Raw genomic sequence first — 21870 nt, 5'->3', positions numbered from 1 at the left:
TTATTTATTTATTTTTTTTTTGGGGGGACAGAGAGAGACAGAGCATGAACGGTGGAGGGGCAGAGAGAGAGGGAGACACAGAATCAGAAACAGGCTCCAGGCTCTGAGCCATCAGCCCAGAGCCTGACGCAGGGCTCGAACTCACGGACCGCGAGATCGTGACCTGGCTGAAGTCGGACGCTTAACCGACTGCGCCACCCAGGAGCCCCATAAATGTTTATTTTTGAGAGAGTGGGGGACAGCATGAGCAGGAAGGGGCAGAGAGAGAGGGAGACACAGAATCTGAAACAGGCTCCAGGCTCTGAGCTGTCAGCACAGAGCCCAACACAGGGCTCGAACCCGTGACCTGAGCCCAAGTGGGATGCTCAACAGACTGAGCCACCCAGGCGCCCCTTCAATTTGTGTTTTGAAACAATTTTGATATTCAGTGGAGGGAGCCTGGTGTGGAAAAAACAATAGAAAGATTCTGGGTTTGAATCCTGGCTCTGTTTTATCCCTTACCCTTTTTAAGACTCAGTTTGCAAATCTGAGTAAAAAGATAGAACAGTACTTTTCTGACATACCTCACTGGTCAGGTAGTGAGATACATACAAAAGTACCTGGCAGACAGTAAAGCATGTGAATTAGTACTTGCTTTGTTGTAGGTTTAGTCTGTTAAGAACTTCTGTTTTTTCATTTATTTCATCTTTGTTTTATGTTGTCCTTATCATGTGTCTTATAAACTGATGTTTTTATTTTGTATATTTTTTTGGTATTTAGGAAGTTTTATATTTTTGTTCTGGTCAGTTAACTTTATATTTATACCTTTGAAGATTCCCCTTGTCCTCTTTTTTCTTTTTGTCTTACTTATTAGGCTTCTACTATTTGATTTATTAGCTTTATTTTTATTTTCATTATTTTTTTTTTAATGTTTATGTATTTTTGAGAGAGCGAGCATGAGCAGGGGAGGGACAGAGAGATTTAAAGCTTGCTGACAGCAGCAAGCCTGATGTGGGGCTCAAACTCTCAAACTGTGAGATCATGACCTGAGCCAAAGTTGGATGCTCAACCCACTGAGCCACCCAGGAGCCCCTGTTTTGTTAGCTTTAAATTAAATCCATTGAGGGGAGTCTACCTGGCTAATTCAGTAAAGTGTGTGATTCTTGATCTCAGGGTTGTAAGTTCAAGCCCCACGTTGGGTGTAGAGATGACTTAAAAGTAAAATCTTAAAAAAAAAAAAAAGTAATAGGACTTGAAAAAAAATGAATCCGTTGAGTCTTATTTTCTTATGTGTGAGACAGTGAATGAGCTTATTTTACTTTACTGTTTTTTTTTCATGTCTCTTTTTCCTTTGACATTTTAAAGTTATTTTTGCTTGGTGAGAGTATGTCATTTTATGTACTGTTATTTCACCCTCATCAATACCTTTGTTTTAGATTTAGTTATATGATTAAATATAGTTTATATTCACCAGCAGACCTTTAGTTGAAGTTTTCTCAATCATCTATTGATTGGATGAAGCTTATATACACTAGAAATTCCTGAGCAGTGCTTGTGGAAATCTTTTAAGTTCTTACATGGTTAAACTTTTTCTCTAGCCTTGATATTTGAAGGGCAGTTTGGCTGGATTTAAATTCTTTGGCACACATCATCTTTGGTTTTTTGAAAATATCGCCCTGCTCTTATCTTACTTGTATGTTGCTGGTACCACCATAATTTCTTTGTAGATGATTTAGCCTTTCTTTTTAGAGATCTGAGTGGTTTTTCTTTATCTGTAAAATTGAATCATTTTACTTGGATTATGTCCCTGTGTTGACTCTTCTGGATATATTTTCCCTGGTACATGGTTTCAGGTTGGGAGAGCACAAGCAAGAGAGGGGCAGAGGGAGAAGGCCAGAGGATTCGAAGTAGGTTCTGTGCTGACAGGCTGACAGCAATGGGACCGATGTGGGGTTCAAACTCAAGAACTGCGAGATCATGACTTGCGCTAAAGTCAGACACTTAACCGACTGAGCCACCCAGGTACCCCTAGATCATATATCTTGAAGTTTGGTCTTCATTTCTGAGATGTGGTTGTGTTTTTCCTGTTTCTTTAGATCAGTCTGTACCTGTTTTATATTTTCCTGTTTGTCCATTATTTAAAAATTTGAACATCTGATTTGAGGTGTTCTTTTATATTTTCATCTGGCATATTTAATTATGCTGTAAGATGTACAGTATTATTTATTTTTAATTTGCCATGGAATCTTATATTACATGTTTCCTTTTTTTTAATCACTAGGCTTTTTGGTGTGTTTTCATCTGCCACAGGGTTTTTTACTTTTTTTATTCTGTATACGTAACTTGGTATAAGTGCTGGGTTCTTTTTTCTGTTCAGGTTATTTGTGATGGATTTTACTAGGCCAATAGTATACATAGTTTTACTTTTGGAGTGAGGTTTGTGTGACTTCTCAATCTCTTAGTTCAAGAGAGCACCCTCTTGTTGCTACAGTGAATTGTTTTTTAAATAAATATGTCTCTCCCCTGCCCTTTCCAGTTGTTCTATCAATATTTTAGTAGGGTCCTCATCTTCAGTGGCTTCTTTCTCTATCAAACCTTCAAATGTCAATTCCTTCTAAGGTGGCTCCTTCTCCTTGAAAGCCATGCCTTGCTTAAACTGCTACTTTGGTCTTTTTTGTTTTTTAAGTTTTTATTTAAATTCCTGTTAGTTAAAATACAATGTAAGAGGTGCCTGGGTGGCTCAGTTGGTTAGGTGTCCGACTTCGGCTCAGGTCATGATCTCATGGTTCGTGGGTTCGAGCGCCGTGTCGGGCTCTGTGCTGACAGCTCAGAGCCAGGAGCCTGCTTTGGATTCTGTGTGTCCCTCTCTCTCTGCTCCTCTCCCACTCATGTTCTGTCTCTCTCTGTCTCTGAAAGTTAAATAAACATTAAAAAAAATTTTTTAAATACAATGTAAATTAGTTTTGGTTGTACAGTATAATGATTCAACACTTGGATATATCACCCAGTCAGTGCTCATCACAGCAAGTGCACTCCTTCATCTCCACCAGCTGTTTATCCCATCTCCCTACTCACCTTCCTTCTGATAGCCATTGGTTTGTTCTCTATAGTTAAGATTCTGTTTCTTGGTTTGCCTCTCTCTTCTCTTTTTCCCCCTCTGTTTTGTTTCTTTTTTTTTTTTTTTTTTTTTTTTTTAATTTTTTTTTTTCAACGTTTACTTATTTTTGAGACAGAGAGAGACAGAGCATGAAGGGGGGAGGGGCAGAGAGAGAGGGAGACACAGAATCGGAAACAGGCTCCAGGCTCTGAGCCATCAGCCCAGAGCCCGACGCGGGGCTCGAACTCCCGGACCGCGAGATCGTGACCTGGCTGAAGTCGGACGCTTAACCGACTGCGCCACCCAGGCGCCCCATGGACTTTAAGAAACAAAACAGGGCGCCTGGGTGGCGCAGTCGGTTGGGCGTCCGACTTCAGCCAGGTCACGATCTCGCGGTCCGGGAGTTCGAGCCCCGCGTCGGGCTCTGGGCTGATGGCTCAGAGCCTGGAGCCTGTTTCCGATTCTGTGTCTCCCTCTCTCTCTGCCCCTCCCCCCTTCATGCTCTGTCTCTCTCTGTCTCAAAAATAAGTAAACGTTGAAAAAAAAATTAAAAAAAAAAAAAAGTCCACATATGAGTGAAATCATATAGTATTTGTCTTTTTCTTACTGACTTTTTTTGCTTAGCATAATAATACTCTCTAGCTAGCTCTCAGGGGCTCCTGGATGGCTCAGGATGGCTCAGTCAGTAGGCTGACTGACTTCGGCTCCGGTCATGATCTCACAGTTTGTGAGTTCGAGCCCTGCTTCAGGTGAGCTTGTGCCTGGCTTTGGGTTAGTATGAGCCCTCCTTCTCTGTCTCTGCCCCCCCCGTGGGATTCTCCTTCTCTCTCTCTGCCACTTGCTTACTTGTGCCCCTGCTTCTCTCTCAAAAACAAAACAAAACAAAAACAAAAAACCTCTCTAGCTCCATCCATGTCATTGCAAATGGCAAGATTGATTCTTTTTTATGGCTGAGCAATATCCCATTGTGTGTATATATCACATATCCTTTATCCACTCATCAATTGATGGGCACTTGGGCTGTTTCCATAATTTGGCTATCATAGATACACTGCATCAGGGTGCATGTATCCCTTTGAATTAGTATTTTTGTATTCTTTGGATAAATACCTAGTAGTGCAATTGCTGGGTTGTAAGGTAATTCTATTTGTAACTTTTTTTTTTTTTAAGATTTTATTTTTAAATAATTTTATACCCAGTGTGGGGCTCGACCCCACAACCCTGGGATCAAGAGTCGCATGCTTTACCAACTGAGCTAGCCAGGCCACCCCTATTTTTAACTTTTTGAGGAAGCTCCAGATTGTGTTCCACAGTGGCTGTACCAGTTTGCATTCCTACCGTAAGTGCAAAAGGGTTTCCCTTTCTCCACATCCTTGCCAACACCTGTTGTTTCTTGTGTTGTGTTGTTGGTTTTAGCTGATCTGACTGTTGTAAGGTGATACCTCATTGTAGTTTTGATTTGCATTTCCCTGATGGTAAGTGATGATGAGCATCTTTTTATGTGTCTGCTGGCCATATGTATATCTTCTTTGGAAAAATGTCTGTTCATGTCTTCTGCCCATTTTTTAATTGGATTATTTGTGTTTTGGGTGTTGACTTTTGTAAGTTCTTTATATATTTTGTAAGTTCTTTAGATAAGTACTAACCCTTTATCGGATTATGTCATTTCCAAATGTCTTCTCCCACTCAGTAGTTTGCCTTTTAGTTTTGTTGAGTTTCCTTTGCTGTGCAGAAGCTTTTGCATGTTGCTCTCCATTTTTCCCAACACCATAGTCAAAGAGATGGTCTTAACAGACTCTCTTAAGTCTCTTCTTTTGACTCCCAGTAGCCATTGCTCTTCATCTGTCATGTCTCTAAATACTTCCCTTCAGGATGGGACCACCTTCTGAGGGTAAATCCTAGTTAATATTACAGATATTCAGTCACCACTTAGACCCTGTGGTGTTAATCTTTTGGACAGTTCCCATTGGAACTTCTTGTATCGGATGTTTATGCACTTATATGTAAATTGGAATTTTTTAGTTGTTTCATCTTATAGTGCTGGCTTTGGGTGATTTTGTTTGCTGTTTGTTCGCCTGTATGGTTTTTAGGAGGATTTTTGGAAAGTTTAGAAATTAGGGAGCAGACATTCTATAAAGAGTTAATTTTTGGTTTTACGTGCTATGCTTGATAATGGTGCTTTAAAAAAATTTGCAACTTGTGTTTTATAATTGAATAATTGGTTATATTTGTTTCTGTGTTCTCATAGCCACTCCATTGTTTTTTTCAAACTCTTCTGGGAGTATTTATCATTGAAGTAATTACAAGGTTCTATTATATAACTGATTATCATATATATATATGTGCATGTATATTTTAAGTTTTATTAAATTTTTTTCTATCCTTAGCATTAGAGTTCATAGCTTATAGCATTTCTTTATCAGAGGTTCTCATATTAAGCAGGAATCCTTAGTCTTCCTTCAACTTTTTTTTTTCTCAAGTGACATCATTTAATGCTCAAAAAAAAAATAAAAATAAAAACACATTTTACAGTGCATTAACAGTGGTGTAGTGTCCAGAAAGCAGATGGTGATGGTCACATTGAATTCTGCTAGTAAGACCATATCTAATTTAAATTCTGGGTCCAAAAGATACGGACCAGTGACTCCCTCAGGTTGATATGCCATAAGAATATTGGTATAAAATTCCCACAGACCTTTCTTTGTTTTATTTTGAGACTATGTACTTGTTACTTTTAAAATACTGAAATACCTTTTGTTTGGTGAAATATTAGAGACAGATTTTTAAAAATGGTTTACTGAGAAAAAATAAAATTTAGCAACCTCATTTAAATTATCCAATTTTTGTTTTTGAAATTTTGCTGGTTTTGAAAAAATATATAAGTATGGAAATGGTATTTTATCAACCTCACAGAGTGGCCCTGATTGTTAAAGTACTTAAAACTTTCAGGTAAGGAACAGCTAAAAGAACAAAGATGTTTAGCTTAAAAGGGAAAACTGAATTCTTACAGACCTAAAATGAATAAACAGAAGTTAGAAGGAGCTAGTGTTTGCCTTGGTATATCTAAAAACATTTTAATAAAGAGTGAGCTGGAAGTAGACATGAGCTGTGTGACCATTCACACCAGATGATGTTTAAGGTCTCTTCCAACTAAGAGACTATAAAATAGCCTTGACTTGTTGAGTCTTATCTTAGTGGATCTTGTTTTTGTTTTTTTGTATAAGTAAGAGAAACATTTTTAAAAAAACAGTATAAAACTAGGAGGAGAAAGGTTATCCTTAGAATTTGTTTTCATGGTTGTTGTAGTTGTCCAGAAATTATATGATATATAAAGGATGACATATTGTCTACAAATTGAAGTTCCAACTAAAATAATTTTAGGAAATGGAGGATAAAAGTAGAGATTCTGTGTTTCCTTTAAAAATTTTTTTAAAAATATTTTCTTTTTAATTTTCTTAATGTTTATTTTTGAGAGAGAGAGAGAGAGAGACAGACAGACAGACAGACAGATGGTGAGCAGGGGAGGGGCAGAGAGAGAGAGGGAGACCTAGAATCTGAAGCAGGTTCCAGGCTCTGAGCTGTCAGCATAGAGCCCAATGTGGGGCTCGAACTCACGAACCAGGAGATCATGACCTGAGCTGAAGTCAGACTCTTAACCGACTGAGCCACCCAGGCACCCCTAAAAAAAATTTTTTTTAATTAAAATATAATTTGCAGTAAAATGCCCAGGTCTTGAGTGTACTGTTCTTTTAGGTGTCTTGAGGGTACTTTTCTGCTCGTTTTGACAAATGCATATACCCTTGAAACCCAAGCCCCTTTCAAGATGTAGAACATTTCCATCATCTCAGAAAGACTCTTTGATCTCCTTGATTAAATAGTTTAATTCAGTTTCTGCTTTCATATTTCTCTGCATTCAGTGAAGCTGGGTTGGGTCTAAATATTGTAAGCTGTAACTGATATCATAGTGCTTTATTTAACTTTAAAAGAAAATCTGTTTTTTAAGTTTGTTTTGAGAGAGAGAGAATGTGAGCAAGTGGAAGAGGGGCAGAGAGAGAGAGAGGGAGAGTGGATCACAGGCAGGCTCTGCGCTGACAGCAGATGCAGGGGCTTGATCCCAGGAACCATGAGATCGTGACCTGAGGTGAAATCAAGTCAGATGCTTAACTTACTGAGCCACCCAGGTGCCCCCCAGCCCCAATTTTATTTTTAAGTCAATTCTACCCCCACCATGGGGCTTGAACCCACAACCCCAAGATCAAGGGTCACATGCTCCACTGACTGAGCCAGCTAGGTGCCCCTTTTTAAATATTTTTATTGAATGCTTACTCAGGTTCTTTATATATATTTGCATTAAAATTTTTTTTAATGTTTATTTTTGAGAGAGAGAGTGTGAGTGGGGGAGGGGCAGAGAGCGAGGGAGACGTAGAATCTGAAGCAGGCTCCAGGTTCTGAGCTGTCAGTACAGAGCCCCAAGTGGGGCTTGAGCCCATGGACTACGAGATCATGACCTGAACTGCAGTCGGAGGCTTAACTGACTGAGCCACACAGTTGCCCCATACGTTTGCGTTTAACTCTCACCTGCACCCTGCAGGATGGTTGATGATTTCGTTGAGGCTATAGTTAGACCAGTGATACAAAGCTGTTTATTAAGTGGTTGCTAAGATTTGAACTCTAAACCAGTGTTGTCCAATAGAATTTTTGGTGATGATGGAAATGTTCTGTATCTGAGTTTCCAGGATGTTCCACTATTCACGTGTGGCTGTTGAACACTTGAGGTGTTGATATTGTGACTGAGGAGCTTTACTGAAGAATTTTAATTTTTATTTAGTATTGATTAACTGAAATGTTAAATGGCTACAGCTTTAACCTCTGACTCTTGAGGCTTTATGTGCTCTTTCTCTATACCTTTCTGCTCGACGGAAGTCGAACTTCTAAAGTAGCTCCAGTACACTGGTACTAAGTGCTGGTCAGCCTCCTGGTAAGTTAATAAATGCTTCTTGATTTGATTTTGGCATACATAAGACTCATTTTCTTTTTAACTTTTTAATTGTGAAAAATTTCACACATACGAAAATAAAATATTATGAACCTATGTCCTAATTTTGACAGTTACCAACTTTTGGTTCATTCTTTTTCATCTGTGACCCCCATCCCCTGGATTATTCTGAAAAAATACCAGGCATCATTTCAACATGGTTGACTTTTAAAGCCAGATTTGGCTTTTATCATTTAGCTTAATTTGAGGATTCATTCTTTTTAATCAATTTCAAAGAATGAAAGGTTTCTTGGATTAGCTGAAGGAAAGTAATGGAAGGATATATATATATAGAGAGAGAGAGAGAGAGAGAGAGAGAGAGAGAGAGTACCAAAGAACATCATGTAATCTTAATGCCAAATCTAAATTGTATGTACAGTATTTGCCTAGTTTCTTAATTTGCTCTGTTGTAGTTCCCACTTCTAAGGAATTGTTTTTTTCTGTAACAAGGATTTGGAAAAAGATGAAGTTTCTTTCTACAGTAGATAACCTTACATAGTTATATAAACAGCCAGCTCTTTTGGAGATTTCTTAACCTCCTTCATATTCTTATCAGTGAAGTTAGAGATCATTTTTCTAGGCAGAGTAATGGAATAATTTTCAGCATTAGAACAAAAGTTCTGTTTCTTAACATTGTCGGTTTCATTTTTATGATCTCATGGTACCATAGTGCCTCACCTCAGGCATGGTGCTGATCAACTGTGCTGGGCCAGAGAGGATCCACTTCTGGGATTCCTCTGGCACAGTTGCCTTAAGGCTGTGTTCGTTTTTTTTTTAAATTTCTTCTCTCTGTTCTTGAGATGGGATAAATTTTATTGATTGGTTTACCAGTACACTGAATCTTTCCTGTTGTCTCCCTTCTGTTATTGAGCTCCCATGATGAGTTTTTTCCTCCTACCAAAAAATGTGTTGTACGGTGTACAGTAATTGCTTCCTCTGGTATACTTATTTATTATTCTTTATTATTATTTTTAGAGAGACAGTCTTAGCAGGCTCCATGCTGAGCATGGAGCTCAGTGCTGGGCTCGATCCCATGACCCTGGGATAAACCTGAGCTGAAATCAAGTCGGTCATTCAACCTACTGAGCCACCCAGGTGCCCCTACCTCTGGTATTTTTATAGTAGCTAATTTAAAATCTTAAATGTCTCCTTTCTACATTGGTATCTGCAGATTGTCTTTATCCTTGCAAGTTGAGATTTTTCCTGTTTCTTCACATGCCACTAAGTTTGGATTTTATCCTGAACGTTTTGAATATCAGCTTGTCAGGCTGTGGGTCTTGCTGAAATCCTATGGAGAATGTTAATTTTATTTTAGCAAATCTGGTTAGGTTCAGGCTGCAAGTCCCAACTGTTTCAGCTGGGGTTCTTTTTTTTTTTTTTTTTTTTTATTTTTTATTTTTTATTTTTATTTATTTTTTTTTTTCAACGTTTATTTATTTTTGGGACAGAGAGAGACAGAGCATGAACGGGGGAGGGGCAGAGAGAGAGGGAGACACAGAATCGGAAACAGGCTCCAGGCTCCGAGCCATCAGCCCAGAGCCCGACGCGGGGCTCGAACTCACGGACCGTGAGATCGTGACCTGGCTGAAGTCGGACGCTTAACCGACTGCGCCACCCAGGCGCCCCTCAGCTGGGGTTCTAATATGAGTTCAGATTTTAAAATCTTTGTAGTCATTTTTGGATCTGTCTTGCTGATGTTTCACCCCGTAACTAGTCTGGGTCCTGGACAGTGTATCTATTAATTCAGTTCTCAGTCTTTGGTATTGTGAATAGGATCAGACCCATGCATGTGCAGTTTAGGGGTTATGAACCATGGAGTTCATAACTAACTTTATGGAGTTGCCTTCTCCCAGTTCCTCCTCTGTGATATTCTTGATATTTTATTTCCCTGAGCCTCCCCTTTTCACCTTCTGGCTAGAAAGCTGGGGTTCTAGTTGTTTCATTGTACTATGCACTTTTGTGATTATGCCTTTGATTGGCTAGAGCTTTATCAACTTCATTGATCTCAAAGAACTAGCTTTTGGTCTCACTTATTTTGTCTATTTTTTGTTTTTTCTGTTTCATTGATTCTTCTCTTAACCTTTTTTACTTCCTTTTTGTTTACTTTGAGTTTAATTTGCTCTTATTTTTCTAATTTCTTAAGGTAGAAGCTGAGATAATTGGAGACCTTTTATAATGCAGGCTTTTTTCTAACTAGTTGTATAACTTTCTCTTTGGTTGTTACTTCTCAGCAGTTGGACGGTGATATGCCTCTCTGTTCCCCTCCTCCCATCTTTTTTTCAGCTTATCTTACTTGGGTTTGTTGAGATTCTTGGATCTGTGGATTTAGAGTTTTCATCTAATTTGTAGTTTTTTATATTTTCCCCCCTTTACTCTTTTTATCCCCTTTTGAAACTCCTGTTACACGTATGTGTTAGACTATTAGACTACAGGTCATTGAGTTTCTCTTTTTTCTCTCCCTGCTCCCCCCACCCCATCATTTTCCATTTTGGACCATTTGTGTTACAGATGTTCAGGTTCATTGCAGTCACTTTAAGTTCTCTCAGTGGTTTTATGTTCACTGCACTGGATTTGAAATTCACTGTATTGTCTAATATTTTAAGCTCATATGATTAACTTTTAATTTTTTGGTATTTTTATTCAACAGTGCTCCCCCTCCCCCTTTTAAGAGAGAGAGCACTCGTGCCTGTGCAGGTGAGGCAGAGGGAGGAGAATCTTGAGCAGGCTGCATGCCCAGCACAGAGCCCAAGACAAGGCTCGTTCTCATGAACCTGAGCTCTCATGACCCTAGCTGAAATCACGGGTTAGATGCTTAACCAACTGAGACACCCAAGTGCCCATACAATGTCCATATTTTTTAAGTGTCCATTTTTCTTTTCTTTTTTAATATACGTATATTTTTAGCTTTTTTTAATCTTCGTAATCTCCATATCCAACATAGGGCTTGAACCCACAACCCCAAGAGCACGAGTCGCATGCTCTGCCAGCTGTGCTAGCCAGATGCCTCTCTTTTCTTTCTTTCTTTCTTTTTTATTTAATTCTTTAAAAAGTTAATTTATTTCCAATGAGTAAGAGCAGGGGAGGGAAGGAGAAGAGAGAGAGAGGGAAAGAGAATCCCAAGCAGGCTCCACACTGAGTGCAGAGCCCAGGTTGGGGCTTGTTTTCATGAATCCTGACAGCATGACCTGAGCTGAAATCAAGAGTTGAATGCTTACCAAACTGAGCCACCCAGACACCCCATTTTTTTTTTTTTTTTTTTTTTTAAGTAAATTCTTCCCCCACCGTGGGCTTGAACTCACAGCCCTGAGATCATGAGTTGCATGCTTGGGGTGCCTGAGTGGTTCAGTTGGTTAAGTGTAAGGCTCTGTGCTGACAGTGCAGAGCCTGCTTGGGATTTTCTCTCTCTCCCTCTCTCTCTGCCCCTCCCCCTGCTCAGATGCACATTCTCTCATAAATAAATAAACATTAACAATTTTTTTTTAAAAAGTCATATGGTATACTAGCTGAGCCAGCCATGTGCCTTCCTTTAAGTTTCCATTTTCCAGTTTTTGTTTTTTGATTGTGTCCATGTTTTCCTTTCAATCCTTTAATATTACCTAATAGCTAATAGTGTTTTAACGTGTTTGCTACTACATCGTCATTATTTTTGAGTAGTTGTTGATTTTTTATTTCCTATAGGTCATGGATCATAATTTTCAGCTTTACATTTCTAATAATTTTTGTTTCTCATAATACTGGAAATTATAGACACTAGGATATTAAATGTCTGGATCCTATTGTCCTTCTGAAGAGTTTTGTTTAGATAGACCATTAATTTGCTTGTGCATCAGCTTTTCTCCAGGGCTTGTTTTGAGGCTTTGATAAAAGTGGGTCTAGATTAGCCTATTCCTAAGGTGTGGTCTTTCTGGGTCTCTACTGAATCTTTGAGTATTTAATAAAGTTTCTAAATTGATGTTAGGAGCTCTAATACCTACTCCCACCCATGTATGAGTACCAGTAGTTGTTCAGCTCATGATACTTGATAGTTGTCTTTTGCTTAACTTCAGTAGAATCTTGCAATGAGCCCACTCATTGGGCTTAATATTTGACTGAAGATAGTTGTGCAGATTTCTGAAGCTTCATCTTTGTACAGTTCTCTCTGGGACTCAACCCCATAAATTCCAGCTGTTTGAGCAGTTTCTAACTCAAATTTGTGCTTAAATCAGTGAGACTGCCATGTTCTGTTTGGCTTCCCCTTCCCTATTCTACAGTCTGGAAAATGCCTCTAGGCAGAGAAGAGGATTTTTGGGGGGTTTACCTTGTTTCCCTTCTGAGATCTTAGTCCTGTGTTGGCTCTCATCCAACAGCTGAAAATAGTTACTTCATATTTACTTATTAGCTTTATGCTTGGCAGAAGTATCATCTTTCATATATATATATATATTTTTTTTACATTTTTATTCAATTTTGAGAGACAGAGACAGAACACTAGCGGGGTAAGGGCAGAGAAAGAAGGAGACACAGAATCCGAAGCAGGCTTCAGGCTCTGAGCTGTCAGCCCAGAGCCCTGTGTGGGGGCTCGAACCCACAAACCGCGAGATCATGACTTGAGCCGAAGTTGGATGCTGATCCATCTTAGCCACCCAGGCGCCCCTGAATTTTTTTAAATGTTAATTTATTTTTGAGACAGAGAGAGAAAACAAGTGGGGGAGGAAGAGAGAGGGGTGGGAACAGAGGATCTGAAGCAGGCTCTGTGTGCTGACAGCAGAGAGCCCAATGTGGGGCTCAAACTCAGGAACCGTAAGATCATGACCTGAACCGAAATCGGATGTTTAACTGACTGAGCCACCCAGGTGCCCCCATCTTAATTAGACAAAAATGTGTGTTAAAGCTGAGTTATATATGTATTTGGCCTTATATGTTTGGAGGGAAATTGTTCAATGAAATATACACTATTTCCTATTTTTCTTATTAAAACTGTTTGTCACTACAGTTTATTTTTGGGCAAGAGCAGAAAATTTATGGTATAAACTAAATTGAATATTTGTTGTTACTTTTTCCCTTAGACTAGGAATACTGTTCTCATTTGTAATGAGTGATCTGTTGGAGAAGTAGGGCTGTTAGGAAAAAAAGAGTTTGGGATCCATTTCCTTAAACACACACTGATTCTTCAGTGGGAAGAAATGAATTCTTAGTTTTTTGGAAGAGTATGCCATTCTAATTATTTTTACAGGTCACATTGACAGGAGAAAATTGATTTAATGACATTGAGTATAATTTTAAGATGGAAGACTGCCAAATTTCATTAATCGAGAATTAGTTGAAACTTAATTACTGACCTGAAATGTGATAAAATAAAAAAACTAGGTAGTATAGTATTATCACATGTAAAGAAAGTGGAGTTTGGTTATTGTTTTTTTTTTTTCTTTCTAATGTTTGTTTATTTGGGGAGGGAGGGGCAGAGAGAGGGAGACACAGAATCAGAAGCAGGCTCCAGGGTCTGAGCTGTTAGCACAGAACCTGACTTGGGGCTTGAACTCACAGACCACGAGGTCATGACCTGAACTGAAGTTGGACGCTAAACCTACTGAACCACTCAGGCACCCATGGAGTTTGGTTTTTAATTTTCATTGGTAAACTCCATTATTTGGGGGAATTCTCCAATTAGTTAATTATTCTGTGTTGCATTCATTTTTCTTACCTATTTTTGGCATTTTTATTGCCCATTTGACTATAATAATAAGTAAGCAAAGAAACAAAAGGTGAGGTAACATTTGAATTTGTTGATTAGAAGATCTGTTAAAAGATTTGGGGTGCCTGGTTGGCACAGTCAGTTGAGTGTCCCTTGATTTCAGCTCAGGTTATTGTCTCACACAGTTTGTGAGTTCAAGCCGAGCCCTGCCTGCACTGACAGTGTAGAGCCTTATTGGGATTCTCTTTCTCTCCCTTTCTCTGTCCCTCCCCTGCTTGTGCATGTGCATGTACTGTCTGTCTCTCTCAAAATAAATAAATGAACTTATTAAAAAGATCTGTAAAAGATTAAAAATATAGGCTTTGATAACATTTATGTTAATAAAATTTAATAAAGTTACTGTGTATGATGGAAAGAGCTCTCAGAGCTTTAGAGGGTCTAGGATGTAGTCTAAATTTTGCCACTAACTAGGTAAATTGCTTGTTCTCTTTTTAAAGTTGATTTAATTTGAGAGGGAGCATGCATGTGCGTGTGTTTCCTTCCATGAGTGAGGGAGGGGCAGAGAGAGGAGAGAGAATCTCAAGTAGGCTCCCAGCTGTCAGCACGGAGCCTGATGCAGGGCTCAAACTCATGAACCGTGAGATCATGACCTGAGCCCAGATCAGGAGTAAAACACTTAACTGACTGAGCTACCCAGGCACCTTGAAATTGCTTGTTTTCTTAATCTTACTTGTAAAATAAGGATTGAAACTTTTATGCTTAGTTTGCAGGAGTATCATGAAAATTATACATTAGTGTGAAATCCCTTTAAAAAATGTGGTGCTGTAAACAATGTAAGGTATTTCCAGTAAGACCAAGGGGAAAAAAACTCTGAGTATTTTAAGTTCAGCTATACAAAGTAAAGTCACGTTGGGGGCCCCTGGGTGGCTCATTCGGTTAAGCGTCCAACTCTTGGTTTTGGCTCAGGTCATGATCTCATGGTTTTGTGTGTTTGAGCCACTTATCAGGCTCTGTGCGCACAGCGCAGAGCCTGTTTGGGATTCTCTCCCCCCTTTCTCTATGCCCCTCCCGTCATACTGTCTCTGTCTGTCTCGAAATAAATAAATAAACTTTAAGAAAATTAAAAAAAAAAGTCACACTGTACATGTCAAGTAAGAATATAAACTTCTATGATTTTTATATGCTTCTTATGAATTGTTTATACACTTCCCATTTATACTGTGGGATAGTAGAATGTTCTGTGGTTTTGGATTAAAACTTCTCATTAAAAAATCAGAATTTTGGGGCGCCTAGGTGGCTCAGTCAGTTAAGCAGCTGACTCTTGATTTCAGCTCACAGTTCATGAGATCAGGCCCCATGTGGGGGAGCCTACTTGGGATTCTCTCTCTCCCTCCTCTCTGCCCCTCCCCCCATGCACTCTCTCTCTCTTTCTCAAAAATAAATAATCATTTAAAATGTTATTGGGGCGCCTCGGTGGCTCCGTTGGTTGAGCGTCCAACTTCGGCTCAGGTCATGATCTCATGGTTAGTGAGTTTGAGCCCCACGTCGGGCTCTGTGCTGACAGCTCAGAGCCTGGAGCCTGTTTCGGATTCTGTGTCTCTCTGTCTCTCTGACCCTCTCCCGTTCATGCTCTCTGTCTCAAAAAAAATAATAAATAAACGTTAAAAAAAATTAAAATAATAAATAAAATGTTATTAATGTTTGTTTATTTTTGAGAGAAAGAGAGTGCAAGTGGGGAAGGGGGCAGAGAGAGAGGGAGACACAGAATCTGAAGTAGGCTCACCCATGAGCAGTGAGATCATGACCTGAGCCAAAGTCGGACGCTTAACTGACTGAGCCACCCAGGTGCCAGAATAATCATTTAAAAAAAATCGGAATGTTTCTAGCAATTTCCTCTGTAATGGGAAATATAGCTTAATTTTTTCTTTTTTTTCCTCTCCTTCTGACTGCTCTCTATAATGGCTTTGTATTACTTGTGTTAGTGGTTTCCTTTTTAAAAAAACCTTTTCTCTTTTTAAATTGTTTTTAATGTTTATTTTTTGAGAGAGAGATAGAGTGCAAGCAGGGGGAGGGGCAGAGAGAGAGGGAGACACAGAATCTGAAGCAGGGTCCAGGCTCTCCACTGTCAGCACAGAGCCTGACGTGGGGTTTGCAGGGTTCAAACCCACAAACCACAAAACCATGACCTGAGCAGAAGGCCGAAGCTTAACCGATTGAGCCACCCAGGTGCCCCTCTTTTTTCTTATTTTTTTTTTTTTCTGTTCTACACTATTGAAGGGTAGTAGAAAGGTAGATATATATATGTATATTTTTTTATTTTTATTTTTTTAAATTTATTTTGAGAGAGAGAGAGGATAAGGCAGAGAGAGGGAGAGAGAGAGAGTCCCAAGCAGGCTCCACACTGTCAGTGTGGATCCCAATATGGGCCTTGAACTCAAGAATGGTGAGATAATGACCCAAGCCAAAGTCAGATGCTTAACCAACTGAGCCACCCAAGTGCCCCTAGAAAAGTAGTTGTAATGGCTAGGTGTAATGGCTCTGAATCCAAATTGTCTGGGTTTAAATCTTTTTTTCCATCACTTAGTAGTCGTGTGACCTTAGTCAAATTATGTAATCTCTCTGGATCTCAGATATCTCATCTAAAATGAGGTTAAAAAGAATACCTACTTCATACCATTGTTAAGATTAAATGAGTTTTCCCTGTAAAGCATTTAGCACAGTGCCTGGCACATAGCAAATGCTCAGTAAATGTTAGCTATAGTACTATTTGTTTTATGTGTCTTTTTCTGACAAGTTATCTCCATGATTTAAGCACTCATTGCAATAAGTAGCTTTATTGTCTGAAGTCAGTGTTTATTTTTTAATTATATTTTAATTTTTTTTAATGTTTATTTATTTTGAGACAGAGTACACATGCTCAAGTGGCAGGAGCAGAGAGAAGAGGGAGGGGGAGAGAGAGAGAATCCCAAGCAGGCTTCTTGCTGCCAGCTCAGAGCCCAACTCAGACTCGAACTCACAAACTATGAGACCATGACCTGAGCCAAAATCAAGAGTCAGACTCTTAAGCGACCAAACCACCCAGGCATCCCTGAAGTCAGTGTTTAAAACCAGAACTATTGGATTCCAAAGACTGCTCTTTTCATTATTTGACTAATTCCTTGATGTAAAATTTTCCATTCACATTGTAACTAGTATGTAAAAGTTACCTATGAATATAATGCTAGGATTATGACACGGTGACACTTTATGATTTGTTTACTTTAGCAGAGAAGACCTAGCCTCTTTTTGTACCATATTTATTAAGTTGGCTTTGGTACATAGAAACCTTAGGTGTAAAAGCAGTTTTTAATACAAAGTAAATTAAAAGAGACTGTTATTTTTTTGCCATTATTTCAGATAGGTCATTATTTTTTGTTGCTCTCACATATATTTTTGTAACCTCAGCTACTAATAAGTTCTGTTCACATTTTTCCTCTCTTTTGGTGAGTATCATGTTTTTATTTCTGTTAAGTATGAATCTCAAATTAGAATTGTTGTGTGATTGTATGATTAGATATTGCCAGTGTTTTTTAAAATCTGGTTTTATTGAGATATAATTTTTATATCCTAAAACTCCTTCTGCCAAACAGTTGAACCAATTAATCAGTTTTCTCTCTTACCAGAAATCTATGAGAGTTCCAGTTGCTCCATACATTCATCAGTTAATATCATCTAACATTTTAATCACATTTAACTTAAAGGCATGGCACATGTTTTTGATGTAATTAAGAATCTCAAGTGTTTATTGGCTGTTAGGATAACCTCTTTTGAGAGCATTTTCTTCAGGACCCTTGCCCAATTTTTTAATGAGCTATCTCTTACTGATACTGAGTTACAGTTCTTTATATTTTCTGGGTGTAAGATCTTTGCTGTGCATTGCATATGTCTTTGGCCTGCGTTTTTTTTTTGTTGTTGTTGTTGTTTTTGTTTTTTTAATGCTACTTCAAACATTTAAGCTTTCCTGTTTGAGGGATAAGGGAGATTGCTAACTGAACATAAAATATTTTTTTTTTTTAGCAGTTTTATTGTTACACCTTTTTCGTTTAGATTTGTGATGTTTTCACAGTTTATTTTTCTTTTGTATAGAAGGGTCATTGGCCTCATGAAGTTTCACCCTACATACTTAAGACTTAGTACTCAACAATTTTTAGGAACAGATGCATGGCGGCTCTACTAATTTATTTTTTAATCTTATTTATCCTTCAGTTTAGGTAGTTCTATTGCTGTGTCTTCTATTTCACTGATTATTTTCTTCTGCATTGTCATAATTGCTTTAATGTAAGTGTTCATTGTATGTATTTTTCACCTCTAGAAGTGCTGTTTGGTTCTTTTTTTAATGTGTTCTGTTTCTGTTTTCACATGTTTACATTTTTTAAAAATTCTTGATCCTATTTGTGATCATTGTCTTGATATCTTTACCTCATAATTTCATCATTTCTCTTTTTTATTTCTCCAGGTTATAGGTCACGTTTTCCTGCTTCTTAGTTTATCTAATAATATTTTATTGGGTGTTGGGTATTATGAATTTTACATTGTTTTATTGGAATTGTCTTTACAGAGTGTAGGACTTTGTTAATAGCAGGCAGTGTAGGTGCTTGTATATAAGTCTAGGGCTTTGTTGGGTGGGTCTATAGAACACTTACTCTAGGGCTAGTTTTTGTCTCCTGCTGAGTAGATTTTTTGCAGTGGTTACTGAATTGTGCAGCTTGTTCATTGAAGGAGACTCCATTCTGGTGACTTGGAATTCTCAGTACCATGTGAGCCCTGAAAATTCTTGAACTTTCTACTTCCTAGTCATTATTTACCTCATGAAGTTTCACTCTACATATTCAAGACTTAGCACTTAATAATTTTCAGCAACCAATGCATAGGGATCCCATGCACGTTTTTAATCTGTTTCTCTGAATAGTTCCATCAGTGTTTGCTTTACTATCTGCTTGGCCTCATTGAATTTCATTCATTGTCTTCAGCTCTGTGTGGACTGTTGTGCTCTGCTTGGGATCGTTTCTCCATGTACTGTGATCTATAAAGCAGTGGCGTTTCTACGTTTGTCATGTTTTCTCCCCACCTCTTGTGGTTCACAACGCTGCACTGCCTGTTGTCCAGTGTCTGACAAGTTATTTCATATGTTTTGTCCACTTTTCTTGTTTTTAGTAGAAGGGCAAGTTCATCCTCACTTATTCCATCATGGCCAAAAGTAGTTACTGTATTTTTACAGAAATAAATTTTCAGAAAGCTAATTGAGGGTTAAGAACAATGCACTTTAAACTGTTCTTTGTACGTATGTGGTTCCTGGAAAACGTTGACAAGTCAGGAGTGTCCCTTTTAACTAGTCTTTATATCATAGCTTACTTTAAAACTTTTTACTGTAATTATTGTAAGAAAACCAAACTACTTTTAGGCTTTCTGCAGGGTAAATAGGAACGCTAAATTTATTTTCTTAGTTATGTTTCTTTGACTACTTATGGTTAATGATAGCCTTAAGTTACTGCTTCTGCTTTCCTCTCCTTCTTATCCCCCAGATCACTGTCTGCTGAGTGTATAGTTGATTGTGGGGAGGGCCAGACAGTTAGGAAGATATTGCAGAGAAATTGGAACTAATGGTACCTACTGCAGGTTGGAGGTATGAGAAAAAGAAAGCACCAAAGATAAATAGGGTTTTGTTTTGCTTCATATCTGGTTGGGTGAGTTGAGGGGAAAGCATCTACTGAGATGATGAAGACTTGATGCAGAACTGATTCTGGGGGAAAAATTTAGTTGTGTTTTGGATGGATTAGGTTTGAGATGAAAAGCAGCAAAGCAGGGATGGTGAATACATAGTTATAGAGTAATTCTGTAATCGAGCTTAATTGTTTTTTTCTTAATTTTAATTTTTTTATTTAAAAAAATTTTTTTTGACATTCATTTTTTGAGAGACAGAGACAGTGTGAGTGGAGGAGGGGCAGAGAGAGAGAAAGACACAGAATCAGAAGCAGGCTGAAGGCTCTGAGCTTTTTAGCACAGAGCTGGACGTGGGGCTTGGACTCACGAGCTGCAAGATCATGACCCGAGCTGAGGTCGGACGCTTAACTGACTAAGCCACCCAGGCACCCCTACTTAATTAATTTTTAAAATATATATCCAAGTTAGTTAGCATACAGTGTAACAGTGATTTCAGGAGTAATTTCCTTGCCCATTTAGCCCATCCCCCCTCCCACAACCCCTCCAGCAGCACTCTTGTTTGTTCTCCATAGTTAAGAATCTCTTATGTTTTTGTCCCCCTCCCTGTTTTTATATTATTTTTGCTTCCTTTCCCTTATGTTCATCTGTCTTGTATCTTAAATTCCTCATATGAATGAAGTCATATAATTGTCTTTCTCTGACTAATTTTGCTTAGCTATTAATACCCTCTAGTTCCATCCACGAGTTGCCAATGGCAAGATTTCATTATTTTTGATTACCGAGTAATACTCCATTGTATATATATACACCACATCTTCTTTATCCATTCGTCCATCAATGGACATTTGGTCTCTTGCCATACTTTGGCTATTGTGGATAGTGCTGCTATAAACATGGGGGTGCATGTGCCCCTTCGAAACAGCATACCCGTATCCCTTGGATAAATACCTAGTAGTGCAACTCCTGGGTTGTAGGGTAGTTCTATTTTTAATTTTTTGAGGAACCTCCATACTGTTTTCAGAGTGGCTGCACCAGCTTGCATTCCCACCAGCAATGCAAAGGAGATCCTCTTTCTCCGCATCCTGGCCAACATCTGTTGTTGCCTGAGTTGTTAATTTTAGCCATTCTGACAGGTGTGAGGTGGTATCTCATTGTGGTTTTGATTCATATTTCCCTGATGGTGAGTGATGTTGAGCATTTTTTCATGTGTCGGTTGGCCATCTGGATGTCATCTTTGGAGAAGTGAGTAATTGATATGTTTGATGCCAAATGTAAAGTTTTACATTTTCATTGTTTTTACACATTTTTTCTGCTGTGATTTTGTCGTCATTTGCATTAAGTCTTTCTCCCATATTTTGTAAATACGGTTTCAAAAGTTGTGAGTAAAATTTGCTTAAATATATAACCATGAATTCTGGCATATATTACCTGACCTTTTACATGCAGTTTTTTCCTGCAGCAATACAGTGGTTTAAAAAAATTATTAGTGAAACCACGTATTGATACACCTGAAAGTCAAATAACACTAAAATACTAACGCATTTATGGTGAAAAAAATATGTCCTCTCCCCACCCCCCCCACCCCGCCTTCCCACTTCTGAATCAAGCACCCTCCTAGCCATTTTCTCTGATATTTGCTTTCTTGTTGCTTTATAATACACCACTGTTTATAGTTACATGACCTTTAGACATTTGTTGATTTCTGGTTATAGAAAGAAGGACTTAGAACTTCATCATTCACACATTTGTCCACTTCTCTCATTACCCCATCATAGTTGTATCATAGTATTTTGATAAACTAGTACTGAATATGTTTTTATAATTACGTATGTATTATTTACTGTTAAGCCAAATATTACAATGAGATCATACTTTCTCTTTTAGACAAGCCTTTATTTCTCCTAGAATTAAACCTGTCTGATTTATTCAGTTGCCTGGTTTTCTGTGGATGTATTGCTCATTTTCCCCAAATGTGCCTGAATTTTTGTCATGTGCTAATAAATCATAATTTCCATATTATGAAGTATACAAGTTCCATTTTTGCCCTTACTGGAAGCCTAGTCCATGGTGGACTTTGGCTTCCTATTTTATTTTGGAGTGGTCGTTCTCTAATTTTTTTTTTTCCCCTGCATTAGATTTATTTACCAGTACCATGTTGTCTTTTGTTTGTTTTGATTCCTCTTAATGGCTTCCTAAGGAAGAGTGTGTAGAGGTAAAATTTTAGTTTTCTGAGAAGCCTTTAAATGTCATTTTACTCATAAACTTGATTGATAATTTGGTTGGGCATAGAATTCTAGACTGGAACTGGATTTCACTCTGAATTTTGAAGACTGTATAGATGTTTTCTAGCTTTTAGCAGTATTCCATTATTATTTTGGAATAAAAGCT

At 38.3% G+C, this 21870-nt stretch overlaps 1 protein-coding gene across 3 annotated transcripts in view; it reads left to right on the top strand.

Moving 5' to 3' along the window:
- NAA15 (N-alpha-acetyltransferase 15, NatA auxiliary subunit) overlaps nucleotides 1-21870 on the top strand; it is an 86068-nt gene that overhangs the window by 12375 nt on the left and 51823 nt on the right. The gene's annotated exons all lie outside the window — the stretch shown is intronic.

This window comes from Leopardus geoffroyi, chromosome B1 (genome assembly GCF_018350155.1).
Source record: "Leopardus geoffroyi isolate Oge1 chromosome B1, O.geoffroyi_Oge1_pat1.0, whole genome shotgun sequence".
In the NCBI taxonomy this organism is placed as follows: Eukaryota; Metazoa; Chordata; class Mammalia; order Carnivora; family Felidae; genus Leopardus; species Leopardus geoffroyi.
This window is presented reverse-complemented; position numbering and strand designations above follow the sequence as displayed.